At 35.7% G+C, this 15,268-nt stretch overlaps 1 protein-coding gene across 4 annotated transcripts in view; it reads left to right on the forward strand.

Annotated features, from left to right (window-relative positions):
- LOC145669734 (T-complex protein 11-like protein 1) overlaps positions 1-15,268 on the forward strand; it is a 195,505-nt gene that overhangs the window by 91,097 nt on the left and 89,140 nt on the right. The window contains exon 1 of one of the 4 annotated variants that reach the window (XM_081738063.1): positions 970-1,153. The exons of the other annotated variants lie outside the window; for them this stretch is intronic. The gene's annotated coding sequence lies outside the window, so the exon portion shown is untranslated. Of the gene's footprint in view, positions 1-969; positions 1,154-15,268 lie in introns of those variants that run through there. 4 annotated transcript variants of the gene reach the window in all.

Here is a 15,268-nt window from a genome sequence, read left to right on the forward strand (position 1 = left end):
CGGCTAGCGGCATCTCTATTCTTAAATAGTTTAATAGTTAATGGATGTTCAAACATGTGAACTCTGTGTCGATACATACTAGTGCGAAGATTTTTTTTTACTCTTTTCCTTCCTCCCTTCCCACCTTGACCTGTTAGATTTCACATCCTAGAGGCCACGGTGGCTCAGTGGTAGAGCGTTCACCTCTGGTGTATGGGGTCCCTTGTTCGATCGTAGTTCGCACCAAATGAACTTTGTGGTGGAACTCCGTGTGCGTAGGTTTTCTCGCTGTTCTTCCCTTTCCTCCCACTTTCTTCATTACACCATTTCATTCATTTCTCATCATCGTCGTCTCCTTTAGCGCAGCCTGCATAACCACGAGACGTAACACCTAAAAATTTCACAACCTGGGCGAAACAATTAACTGTTATAACATCTCTAAATGTATGTAACAACATAGATTCGTGTACTGCATTTTGAAAAATTTCTTTGTAGTAAAAGTAATCTTAATTTCAACACATATTAAGTTTACATTTTTATTCAACAGAAACGATTTTAGACAAATTTTCGATCTCATAACTTCTGTTTCATGATTGCTTCAATTCTCCTGATTTATGCATATCTGGGTTGTGTCCAGCAGTCGTTAGTGAGGGTAATTTGAATTTTACTGTAGTTCAGATATATTTATTCATACTGAGATATAATACAAAGAATCTGCTATGATGTCTTCGTAATTCAAAGGGAAATCAGAATATACCTTACCAAAGGTATTTTTTCTTCGTTACAGGAGATATGGTTCCACTATTAAAGATAATTATCCCTCTTCTTCTAGGCGATTCATAAGCTTTCAGTCATAAATACTTGTAAACAGCTTATCTGTGAAATCTTGAAATCTGTCAATTTTCCATAACAAATTTAACAAATAAGTCATTGTTATACCTTTATTGTTACACGATGATTTGAGTGAGTTGGAGCTTATGTATATAAATTATTCGTTATTACTTTTCACCCCTTTGTTGCTTAGGAACACTGGAGGTTTTTAACCTCCTCTACTTTAGTTTTGGTTCGGTCAGAACAGTTTTTTACAAATATTCTAGTTTTCATTTGACATGATTCAGTGAATAGGATGCATTTGGTAAAGTTCTAAAGTCGGAAAAACACATCTGTAAATCAGGTATGTTCAATTTAATTAAAACGTTGTTATTTTGTTTAGATTTATCTATTAATTTGTTCTACTTTTTTTTTTTTTTTTTTTTTTAATTTTTGTTTGATTTCGACTGCCATGGTAGCTGACACTAGCGTAATGCTCCATGCCAACAGATCTGTTGTTAGTGGACCTGTTCTTAGCAGATTCCATACTATTGCCATATAAAGGCAAGAATGTTTCTTTTAAGTGGAAATATCATGAACCTTGACAAGATTCCAATTGAGAAAAAGTGAAGTGAAATATTTTAGTTTAACGTGCAACGATTATGTCTTTTAGGCTAAAGGAAACCGATGATAGGCAAGTGAATGATGATGGAAGAATTGGTGGAATGAGAATGTTGAAGGAAACAGGAGTACCGCGAGAAAACCTACGGACACGATGTTGTTCACCACAAATTTACTTGTTCCGGGATTGAACCAGGTACCAACACACCAGAGGTAAACACTCTGCCACTGAGCCACCGTGCATTAACATTAAAGATTCTCCCTGTTTAAGGCTTTTGTCAAGGGTAAATTTTGTCATGCTTCAAGCTCAGATAGCCTTAACATATAAACCTGTGTACTCTTAGACCAGATGTAAGCCTGAAAACTACCCAAGACGTGTGCGCGTTAGCGTTAGCTTTGGCGATTTTCTCTGTGTATGGCTTTACCAAGTTTACACTTTAAGTCATACTTGACAGATGTGTCAATTTAAAGGAATTTTAAGGCTATCCTTATTGGCAAGCTTGAAGCAAACTTGCAATCGAAGATTTAGCAAGTTTGCTGTAGGCCTAGCTTTAGTTAGACCCAGGGCCGTGCTGGGATACTAATGAGGGCGGTGGACAAGTCTACTAAAAGGGCGCCCATACGAACGGGAATATATATATATATATATATATATATATATATATATATATATATATATATATATATATATATATATATAGAGAGAGAGAGAGAGACTTTGAAAGAAAGTATGGGTGCCATTTTATATCAAAATCACCACAAAATTTGTTTTAGTATTAACGTAAATAGCTAACCTCGAATCTAAATCCTCTTTACTACAGAAAAACTTTTTAGTTCCTGTAATAATATTTCTCTCAAATAAAAAGAAGCTAAATGTATCAACAACTTAGTATAGCACGCCTATGGACGCAGGAGGCTCATTGCCGCGTTTACAAAAGCTCTCCATTGATTTCTGTCCTTAGAAAATTTAACCCAGTTTCTACTTTATATTTCAATCTCTGCGAGAACCATTTTAATATTGTCCTCCCATCTGCGCCTCGGTCTTCCTAACGGTCATTTTTCTATTTGGATTTCCAGTTACAACTTCGAAAGCGTTTCTAATTTCTTCCATTCTGGCTACATAACCTGACCATTTGAGCTCCTAGACTTGATGACCCTAACAATGTTTGGTAAAATTATGCAGTTCCTCGTTATGAAGTTTCCGCCTTTCCCCATTCCCGTTCCTTTTGGAGTTCGAATATTGGTTTAAGAATCTTGTTTTCAAATACTTTCAGTCTGCGATTTTCCCTCAGAGTCAGTGACCATGTTTCGCAACCATACAGCACAACAGACATGATTATCGTTTTATATTTTGAGCTACAAATTCCTCAACAGAATTAGCGACACAAAAGTTTTTTTAACTTAATAATAGCACTAGATTCCTGCTTTCAGTTGACATAATTTTTTTTAGTGCTTATGGTTTTGGTGTGTTAATAATGATCCTAGATATTTGAAAGTATCCACTTTGTCGAAAGAAAATATTATTCGGTATTTTAACGCATCCATAAAATGCAGTATTACGATCCCGACATACTTCCATTTATTTAATTTTCTCTGCATTTACTTTTAAGCCTATATCTCTGCAAGCGTTAATTAAGATTTTTGCATTCCTTTCTCTTGTTCTATCATTCCCTATTAAATTTACATCATCAGCATACGCCATAACCTGGCAAATACAATTCAGCTCTAGTACCTAATTGCTGTCTTTGATTTTCCTTATAGTGTTCTCCAGAACAAAGTTAAATAATAATAACGACAACGCATCTCTTGTTTCAGGTCATTCTCAACGTGAAAGCTCGTGAACAAGAATTTCCCTACTCGAACCTTACTTTGGGATTCATTTAAACATATCTCAATTAATCTACATTTTTCGGTATTGCAAATTCTGTAAGCATGTTGTACAATGTTTCCCTCCTACCAGAGTCTAAAGTCAATAATTGATGTACTAGGTTATTGTATTCTCATTTCCTTTCAAGTATTAGTCGAATGGTAAATATCTGGTCGATAGTTGATCGATTTTCCCTAAATCCGTTCTGATAATCTCCAATAATTTCATCTGCGTATGGAGTCAATCTTTCTAATACAATGTTTAAGAGGATTTATTGGATGTTGACAGAAGAGAAATGCCTCGATATTTATTAAATCTGTTTTGTTGCTTTTCTTCTGAACTGAAACAATGATTGATTCTCTTCACTCTTGTGGTAATTCCTCCTTGTTCCAGATAATGAAAATGAGTTTGTGTATCTTGCTCTACAATAATTCCCCTCCAGCTAAAATTAAGTCAACCAGAATTTCGTCTACACCCAGAGATGTGTGTTTATTTTTATTTATTTATTTATTTTTAAATAGCGATTTCTATTTCTGTCTGGTTAGGTTCTGGAATATACGGTTATGCTGCATGCATTTCACATTCTCCACGTGCATTAGTTTTTGGCTATGTGTTAAGCAAATCGTCAAAGAAATATTTCCATCTATTTAAGATGCTATCTGTATCAATGAGAACTGTTCCTTTAGGTTTCTTTAATATATAAGCACGAAGTTGATAGCCCTTCTTAAGTTTGTTGATGCATTTATACATGTCCCGAATGTTTTTGTTTTCACTATTATCTTCAAGTTAATTAATTTTAACTTTCAAAAGTCGTGTTTCTTTGTTCTAAAAGTTTTAGAAGTTTTCTGCAAGATGACAATTATATTCTATGCAGTTATTTCGTTCGGATTTTGTATCCAACGCAGTTTCTTCTGTTTTCTCTTCTCTGCTACTTTAGTACATTCCTGGTTGAACCATGGTTTGTTCCTACGTATTTCTGCGAGCTCCAATATTTCTTTTGCTGAAATTGTAATGTTATCTCTAATTTCGTGCACTCCGAACCTTCTAAAACCGAGAATCTATTCGACACTTCAATCTGGTTCCCCTCTCACCTGACTCTCCTCTATTTTAAAAAATACCGCTCCGTTTTCAGATACTGAATATTTCCTTTATTCCACGATAGTCTCTCTCTTACTATCACAATCAACTCCTCTGAACGACCGAACATCAGTTGTGCTAGACTGTTCTTTTCTGTCTACTAAAACATGATCAGTTTGAATAATGTTATATGTTTTTCCATCTGATGAGGTCCAAGTACATTTATGAATGTCGCAATGTTGGAATTTTGTAATCTTCACGATAAGGTTTCTGGATATTGCACAGTTCACGAGTCTAACGCCGTTGTCACGACCTTCCTTATGCAAATATTTATTCCCTATAATCGGTTTCAAAATACCCTCTGGTCCTACCTTCGCATTGAAACCGCCTAACAGAATTTTCATATGGTATTGCAGGAGATGATCAAATACCCTTTCTATTTTTTCGTAACAACTGTCTTTTTTTAATCGCCATCCTTATTTTCTGTTGGGGCATGTGCATAATAATATTACACCACCGACCCTTAAGAGAAGTAAAAGAAAATTTATCATTAACAAATTCAACCTAAGTAATTGCTGATATTACGTATTCGTTTGTGAACGGAAAGCCCTGTTTCTAGTTGGTAATTTTTAATTTGTTCCCCGTAAAAGAACGTAAAATTTCCCGACTTGACTTCTCCATTTCCTTCTCATCTAACTTCCTTATATCCCACTAGGTCCAACCTCTATTTCTAAACTCATTTTTTTACAAATTTTAACGCGCCTGTCCTACAGAGACTTCTTATATTTTATGTTCCAAATCTCATGTCGATTTTACTTTGCGGAGTTCTTGCCAAGTTATCAGTTCTGATCCGAGGATTCTGCGAACTTATCTGATTTTTTTTTTTTTTTTTTTTTTTTTTTAATGGATGAGGTTGTTAGCCTCACATCAAATTCTCAAGCTGGATTATCACCCATTGTGTGTTCGCAACTGCTTACTCAGTATATTCACAGCTAACCTCTATATACCAGAGGCCTTCTCCTCGATCCACAATCTGAGGACGCGCCGTGCCGTGGTGACAGGAAGACCACATTTTACGGAAATAAATATAGCTTTATTTCAGAAATACAACAGGTACTGATTATCCGAACACTGCTTTAAAACACACAGGAACAATCAATATGCTCGGATATATGGATGCATATTAAGACTGTGAAAGCTTTGATGCCGTAAAAATCGTAAATTAGAGACTAGTGTGAGTGTAATATTACATAAATGCATCGTACGTTTGACTATCCGAACTATTCTTGATGTATCACATTGTTTCGTTTTATAGCTATATAAGTTTCTGAAAGTATTTGAGAACAAGATCCTGAGACGAATATTCGGACCCAAGAGGAACGGGAATGGGGAATGGCGGAAACTTCATAACGAGAAACTACATAATTTATACGGTTTACCCAACATTGTTAGGGTCGTCAAGTCTAGGAGGCTTAGATGGGTAGGTCATGTAGCCAGAATGGAAGAAAGTAGAAACACTTTCGAAGTATTGACTGGAAGACCAATCGGAAAACGACCATTAGGAAGGCCTAGGCACAGATGGGAGGACAATATTAAGATAGATCTCGCAAAAATTGGAATACAAAGTAGAAACTGGATGCAGTTAGCTAAGGATAGAAGTCAATGGAGAGCTTTTGTGAACGCGGCATTGAACCTCCGGGTTCCATAGGCCATAGAGTTAGTTAGTTAGATTATACTTTTTACCTGTTCTCAGCCAATAGCAACTGTATTTGTTTATAATACAAAACTGAAATACAGAAAAATAAAATAGAAAACAATGTGGTATTTCGCAGAGCATCTTATCTAAAGGGCGCCTTGTATTCTTCACAGGTTCTGTACTACCAGTCAGTATTTCAATTTATTAAACAAAGCTGGTATACAGGATAACTAAAACCACTTATCTATAATGTGATGTTTTGTAGGGCGCCTTATGTAAAGGGCGCACTGTACCTTTCACGGGTTCTTCGCCAACAGTAAGTATGTGTATTTATTGTACAGAACTGTGCTATACAGAAGAGTAAATAACATCGTTCATCTTTGATGTGGTCTCGGAAGGGCGCCTAATGTAAAGGGCGCACTGCACCTTCCACGGGTTCTTTACCAATAAAATTGTAAGAATTTATTACTAAAAACTTGTACCTTTATTTATACTGTGATATTACGGAGGGCGCACCGGGACACGTCCCGGTGTCCCGGTGGACCAGCACGGGCCTGGTTAGACCCAGAGCCGGATTTAGATTTAATGAGGCTCTAAGCTCTTCAAGGTAATCGGGCCCAGCTCTCCTTTGTCAACTAACATTTTAGGGAGTAGATTAGCAGGAGGGGCCCCATATCATAGAAACACACTGTTATTGTATGTAGATTTTATTTTTTATTTCTTATCTTATTTTTGAGAATGTACATCCAGTTTTTTCTTTTACATTTTTTTTTGGGGGGGGGGGTAAACTATAGCATGTTTAGCTTATACGTAAATCTGGTACGGGTTAGGCGTACGGCTGTGTAAATGCAAGTTTACGAAGGGCTTCGGACTTAACTTTTTTCTTCTGCTTGCTATGCAAAATGTATCAATTTGAAGTTGTAAAGAAAAATCACTCACCATTGTGGGTTCCTCATGGTGCACTTTCATACTACTTTCTGACTGTCTGACTAGGGAAGGTCTGTCCGTCTGACTGACTGACTATTGGCCTATCAACCCAGTGTGCGAAACGGGAGGCAATTTGCAAGTTGTAGGATGCCATCACCCATCACCTCCTCCCCAGTAAGTGCTCTTATTTTGCAAAATGTGTAGGTTTTGATCTCATCACTGTGTTGGGCACCCAAGAAAACCCCCCGATACCAAAAATGAAGTGTCTATCTAATAATAATAATAATAATAATAACTTTAAACTTTTCGCAAAATCTGTTCAATTCCGAACTTTCAACGCCCGTAATTTGAACACGCTTGCGATCGAAGATATCTTCCAATGCCTAATTGTTTCATATATAAAAATGAATCGATTGAGCATAGTATCGATATGAAGTCAGAGTAACACCCCATCCTAGCCTGTTTGCTGGTTGAATTCTGAGTTTTGTGACGTTAGACGCATGGCTTTAGTATTGTGTTTTTGAGATAAGCATCCCCCAAAGTGGGCATTCATTTGCACCAACCTAATGTTCGTAAATTTATAAATGAAACCTAATTTAAGTAGTATTTAATTTTGTTACGTAATAAAATCCACTTTTGGTAAAGCAAGAAACAAATAAACTTAAGGAAGAAAATGGCAAAATGAAAGCATTAAAATTCTCGTTCATTTCAAAGTAAAGAAAGTAATACAATGTTTCTCCATGTATAATTTTTAATCAATGAGCTGAAAAACAAAAATGGCGCCGGTCCCCAATATCCTTAAACCTTTGTTTAATTAAATAAGTTTTTAATCGAACTATGTTCAAGTCAAGAACCACGAATCTACTGTAAAATGCAGAACCTGATTAGTTTGTTGATAATTTTAATTGTAATTCGAGTGAAATCTCGTGTATTGATTTGAGAATGAGCTTGAAGTAAAAGAAAATACGGAAACAATTTGATTAAAAAAAAAAAAAAAAAAAAAGATCCGAAGAAGGGCACGAGAGAACATGTAGAAGAAAACCTTAACATTCGTAGGGTGTTACAAGCCATAAATCGTCCAACCCTCTGAACAACCATTTGGTTATACTAATCAATTATTTATGAAGCGAAGTTCTCATAAATTAAGAATACTCCTTTATTCAAATATTTCGTGATCCAAAAGAAAACAAGCACGAGTTTATATTCATTTATAAAAAGCATGATCTAAATTTTAGATCAAGTAGAGAAAATTTAAATTTCTGTATTATTTTTATAGTTGGTAACTTGTAAGTGTCACGAGGTAAAAGCGGTTGATATCAAGTTGATATTCGCATATGAACTCATATCTTTTTACACAGTATAATGCTAATTGTTTGTTTCTTTATCTTCTACACAAATCCATGCCATTCGTTTGGCATTTTGTTAGGTAACTAACTGTAGGAAGAAGATTGTGGACTATTTACAAAGTTTCCCCGAACATCGGAGCAGTCGTTCTTTCAGAAAGTGTTCCGGGGGGACACACTTAGCATTCCGGGAGGGCACTGCTGGTACTATTCTATTTATTATTATATTATAGACGTATTATTTTGGTCTCCTCCGGGGGCACTCTCAGAGCTCCGGGGGGGGGGGGGCAGTGCCCCCCAAAAACCATGTCTGGAAGAAACACTGCATCGGAGGCAAGTGAACAATACAAAATCATTACATGTTGCCTTTATAGATAAGATAGAGATTTTAGTACTTTCAAAATAGTATTTTATAAGCGGCATTGCCTTTTTCGCTGCAGGTTTACTTCAGGAGGGTGAAATTATTATAAATATAAACATTATGTATTTATATATGTAAAGTGTTATAAATATAGCATTTTCTCGACAAATTTCTAGAGACGATAGGCTACTTAAATGTTTTTTCTGGCGACACCGGATATTTGAGCTGCTAGTAAGAATATATTTGGCATGTTTGAAAGCAGAATTGACTCTTCTTGTTTTCATAGTTAATAGAAATACTCCATAAATGTACTGTTTCATTGAATAGTATGATACTTTATTTACATTTAATAATGATAGTAATAATTGAAAATTAGGCCTATAATTTATCATGGGCTACAGTGTAGCTGAATAGTAAACACCAATACCAGGCGCGGTTGCCCACTTATGTTCTATGGTTACGTAACCGTTTATTAAAAAACACACTAAAAATATTTTTGAAGTTATAAGGTAGTGTTTAAGGAGAATGGTACATTGTTCTTCAGCACAAGACAATATTGTTTGTGTCTTTTAAGATTGGACTGGGTTGGATTTTTAATTTGGCGTCTACTTGAGCAGCGAGGCTATATAAAACGTGGACCTACGGTTTAACATGGGATCCGAACCACATGAATGTGCCTTTTATGAATTCCTATGTACAAACAAAGAAAGAGGGTAGTTTATGTCTAGGGTTTCAGATTTACTAACATTTGTAATATGAAAGAGAACTTTTTTCCTAACATGGGAAAGCACACTTATATCTACATCGCTCCTATCTGTTGGTATTTTAGACGGTTGAAGCCACTTGACAACTGCTCCTCCACTCTCGAAATAGTTCCGAGATTTCCACTTAACAGCGCTTGGCTTCATTTTAATCCGTTGCAGCCGTGATGCAAGGATCTACTTTTAACGTGGGCTCCAAATACTACTGGGGATTAAATTTGTGTAGTTGATGAGTGCATAGGTCATCATGCAAGATCAATTTCACAGTATAAGTTATTCCTCACCGCACACTGTCGCCTCCAAGAAAGATGGATATACAACTATGCCACTAGTCTCAGCTTCGTGTTTCTTATCCATGTTATATTTAAGAAGTTGCAAAATGTATATTTCTAGTGGATGACGTAAGAGAAGTTGCCCGATTAATAAATACAGAAGAAGCCTGAATGCTACTTAGTATTGGTTGATTGAATTAGAGTTTAGCATCTTTTCAGGACAAAGGCTATGTAAAACGTGGACCTACAGATTAAGGTAGAATCCGAACCACATAATACCTTCAAATCTCAAGGTTCTCTCACCGGGAATCGAACCCAGCACCCGTGCACCATAGCTACGTGCTAGCCAATATGGAAGACCAGCGGAAAGGGCTGGTCCTTTGGTTAACAAAATGACGTTAGAGCAACTCATTTATAAGCTACTACACTATTTAAAATCAAGTACATTTTATGAGACGGATAACCATAAAATAGGGTTACCACATTTCAAAAATGAAAATCTAAGGGACACTACTAAATTACAAGAATCTTTGAAATGCTTAAAATGAAAACAAGTGTTATATACTAATTTACTTTCTTCATTAGATAGAGTTGTTCAAGTACTATGTAATCACATTTTTAGCCATTTTAGTAGACCTTTTCCTCCCTAGTTAATCAAACGTAAGCAGATGATCTACCCAAGCAAAATTGTTCTCTCTCTCTTTTCTTTTCTTTTCTTTTTTCTTTTTTAATTTCTCAGGATCTGTTATGTTTGGTGGATTTCAGAGTCTGTTTTAGCTCATTCAAGATTTGTTTCCTTTCACACTTTTGTCTGTTTGTGTTGTATCCCTTTTTAAGAACGGTTAATTCATTGGCAGTATGTTCTGGCGGTCTTTGTTATCTTCAAAGAACTTCTTTCGTTAAATTTCTACTTTATTTCTGTTTTTAACAAATTAACAACTCAGTAACTCGCAATTCAAATTTTGAATTGCCATATTCAGAAGCTGAATAGAATAATTATGTACCTAATAAAACCAAACTGTGATATTTCTTTCCTTTCTTCTTCGCTGAAAACCGGGACATTTAAGCATCCCAAGAAATATTTTCGGAACGCAGATCTCGATTCCGTGACAGTCTCGGTTTTTCCGGGACGAATGGCAACCCTACCATAAAACTAATTATAAAGTGGCTAAAAACGTTTAGCCTTGAAATCAGTGCCCAAAATTTTATGAAGTGGCCTTAAAATATCATTTAAGCTGATCCTTTTAGAACTTATTGTGTTATAAGAAGCTTTTTTTTGTCTTTGTTTAGATATATTCTATTTTAGTAATATCTTTTGTAAGGCAGATAGTGCAGGAATTGCTTAGCTTGTCAAAAAGCTTTCTTTTATACAAGGAGTCGATACAGTAGATTGACAATGCCTTTTCTTTGAAGCGTTTCCTTATCCTCTTTTACTATCCAAACAGCTAAGTTCATGATTCTTTTATGCATTTTTTCGTGTGTCCTTGAGATAAAAATATCCTATCGAAAGACTGATCATTCACAAAGAACTTTAAACACCGCTTCAGAAAATTACCACTTCTTTGTGTATTCATCTCTAATCGAAGGACAAGGTTGAATTGTCTGAAAGGGAACTTGAATAGCATCTCAGGTTGACCATGACAATGCATGAGTGTTATTGTTTTCCATATACAGCATGTGTGCCTCCATGAATGAATTAAGTGAATGTTTCTTTCTACTGTGACAAATTGAATTATTATTGTCATTTGAAAGGATCCGAGAGGTATTCGGTTCTTTTTTTTTTTCATGAATAGCGAACCAAATTCCCTAATAACTAGGGATGCGCACGAGACAAGATTTGTGGCTGTCTCGTCTCGAAAATGTGCTGTAAAAGTGATGTCTCGACTCGAAAAATGTATATTTCTCTATTGAAAGAGCCGTGTCTCGACTCTAATTTTGTCAGGAAAATCCTGTCTCGTGCGCATCCCTACTAATAAATGAAACTGATTTCGTCTGTGGAATTTTCTACATAGGAGAGGAAACATTGTTAGGAAATTTGTATTTTTTTTACATACATGGAATAATTTGAACTTAACTAATCGTTGTATTAATATATTACGTAAACAATTTACAATATAAGTTCCTCTGATATTTACTAAAAAGAAATACCACATGAAGGAAGAAAATAATCCATCGTACTGCATCCTTCCGTACTGCATAGATGATATTAGGAAACACGTACTACGATTGTGCCTTGTGGGCTAAAGGAGACGAGTAATTAATTAAAGTGAATGATTATGAACATTTTGCTGGGTTCTTAATTTGGCGTTTAGCGTCCCGTTCAGCACCGAGGCTGTATGAGACGTAGACGTACACTTTAACGTTAATTCCAGCGAAAGCTAATCTCTCGCACCACAAACTCTCATCGTCTGGGGTTGAACCAGGGACCTTTCACATTAGAGGTAAACGCTCTACCACTGAACCATTGCCCCCAACAGTTTTCAGAAGCTAATTATGTTAGTAAGCTAATCAACAATTAATAATAATACCGGTATATTATTTCTAAAATTGAAGTGAAGATGCTATTATATCACATTAGTCAAAGAAGTCTGAGAATTTCATTAAAGCCATCTGTTAAAATGTATAAATAAACATATCATACAAAGTATGTTGGCCGTAATATTTTCTACCTATACAGTACAGACCTCCAATAGACATGACAAATAACTGGTTTTCTCTTCGATGGTGGTTTCTAACACTATAATAAATCTGCCCGCACTCGATTTCAAATTTGTACTTCTAATTACCTCGAGTCTTAGCATGCGAGAAAGCAGGTCACATTTCTTGTATTTACCTGATTTTGAGACGCGACATCCATCTGCCAACTACTTCCGAATATAAAAAAGCTATCATCCAGGAAATAATTTTAAAGTAAAACCTGTTACCTCTCCTCAAGGGCTTTCTTTCTTTCTTTGTAGTAAAGTCTACTGGTCTCAGTGCCAAATTAAACGAAGCAGCAATAATAAAGGAGATGCATGTAGCTATAAGATGACCCCTAAGGCGTCAAGAGTATTGACCTGTTCTTTAAGATGGCCTTGTTCAGTTCAGGATTCTCCTTTCTTCGCTGACTCACACGAGCAGTTTTTCCCTATGTCACGCAACGCAAACGTTTTTTGCAACAAAGTTTTCTTTCCGAGAGCACTGCGAACAAAGCGATGTGGGCAGAAATGCAAGAAGTCGAAGAGTCTACTGCGACATACAAATCACTGACCTTCCTGTGAGCGGAAGACGTTGGAGGATAAATCAAAAATTGTTCATAAGAAAAGGGTGTGGTAGCATTAAGGGTAAAATTGTTATCCTTTGTTTCAGTTTGGCTTACAGCAAAAGTTAATGTTCTATGAAAGTGGTGTCTCATGTATCATGTGTGATTGTACTAAGAACTGGAAGAGCATTGGCTTGTCAATAATCTTCTTAATATGGCATTCTTAATAATCGAGGGGGTTGTTCCTTAGAATTTGACAGAGTGATCGTTAAGGAGACCCGTAGCTAGAGGCTGCCCAGAGGGCTGAACCCCTGCGACCACCTCCAGTCCGTCAGAAACTTTTCAGTTCTTTTTTTATGTGTATATATACAGCTATGAACGTAAGATGAACTCAGGTTACCTGCCCCCAAAAATTGTCAGGGCCTTTTCTGACTCAGAAGAGGAAAGCAGATTTTGGTAAATGAACTTCGGGGCCATCTTTCGCGAGGTAGTAGTGCACATTTCAAGTGTTAACATTACAAACTGGGAGAGCGCAATAGCCAGAAATGGCGGAAATAAAGTGTTTTAGTTTCCGATTCGTCGCATATATGATACGACGCGTAAAGTTATCAAGTAACGGCGTGGCAGAGTGAGAAGCATCTACGACTAACGTGCAAAGGATTCCGGAGAGAGCAATAATAATTCGAGTATTGTTAGTAAAGAGCAAACAAATTCTTTTAGGCATGGTGTATTGTAATACGTTGTTATTAGTAATGTTCATAGAACAAACAACTATTGACGCATTATCTTGGAAATAAAGTTTTTAGTTTAACATCGCAGGGCTAAAGGATAAAGATTATAATTGCAAGTGAATGATAACGAAAGGGTGGCGAAAAGACAAAATTGACTTTTCGCAATATTTCTTCTTTAATTGTGTGTGTTAACACGTATTATAATCTCCACGTTCAGGAGTATTCAAGAGCAGATATGTATGTGACCTCAAAACTTTGCTCTTTGTCCAAGTTTATTTCAGTTAGAGTCAGAAAAAAGCTTGCCCTATGTCAGTAGATATATACAAATCAATATAAAAGTTATATAACATCTTGATATTTACTTCGATTGTTAGCTAAGTAAAAAAAAAAAAAAAAGTGCCATTATAAATAGTTTCGACTATCGTTGTTTACTTTAACCTTTTAGGGACCCAGTTTTAAGAACCACATGTCTGGCTCGGACTTTAAGACTCAAGGTCCTCTTTCTGATAATTTAGCATAAAGGCAAACTTTATTTTCTTTACACACTTAGATTTCAGAAAGTAAACAAGCACTCAGGAATTAAATAAACAAGGTCCTATTATACTATATATATATATATATATATATATATATATATATATATATATATATATATATATATATATATATATACCGGGTGCACCATTTATAATGTCCCAACTTTATAACAGAGGAACCAAGAGAGAGAGAGAAGCGAAACTTTGCACAAAGAAACTACAGGAAGGGGGACATCTATCCATATATTGGGTAACATCACCAGGTGAACAGTGTTGCCAACCCAATATAAAGTTATGATTTTTTAAATAGAATGACCTAAATTTAATTTCATAATTCGAATCAGCAATGGAAACAAAGACGAAAGAGATGACACTCGCAAATCAGTGTTGCATACTTTTTGAGAAATAACGTTAAACATGTGTCAAATTTAAACGCCTTTAACACACGCAAGGAATGAAGTAGTAACTATTTGTCCACATTAAATTAAATACCGGGAAGAACTCTTTAAGATGACTTCAAGTTTAGAAGGATGAGTTAAACAGTGTTGCCACAACAGAAGAAAGAAAAGTGGAGTTTGGAAATAGTGCAATAACTTGGAAAAGGCTCCTAGTACAGTATGGTGTAAAATTCATGGAGCAAATAAGTATGTCATAAGGAACATTGTCACGTTTATTTGAGATCGATAAGTAAAGTACTTACCGAGATATTCGGTACTTTGTAAAAGCTGAGAATTTTGTGCTGTACAAGATGGTAACGATGTCTCAAAATTTCCTTTTTTCCCTCAGCGTTGGAGAAATCGTGAAGAAATGATTAAAACGAAATAAAACATTAATGAATTAACATACAATGAAATGAAACCCATTTGAGTTCTTGAAGGGACTAATCAAACGTAATGTTATGGATATAAATTGTTTTTGAGTTAGTAATACGAATTCATATTTCAACAATATGGTACAAATACGTTTACGAGAGTTACCTAATAGCTACTTTCGTGCGGTGAATACACTTATTCTGTGCAACTTTAGGGGAGTAATATCGAAAGAAT

Source organism: Thermobia domestica, chromosome 14 (genome assembly GCF_964235325.1).
Source record: "Thermobia domestica chromosome 14, izTheDome1.hap1.1, whole genome shotgun sequence".
In the NCBI taxonomy this organism is placed as follows: Eukaryota; Metazoa; Arthropoda; class Insecta; order Zygentoma; family Lepismatidae; genus Thermobia; species Thermobia domestica.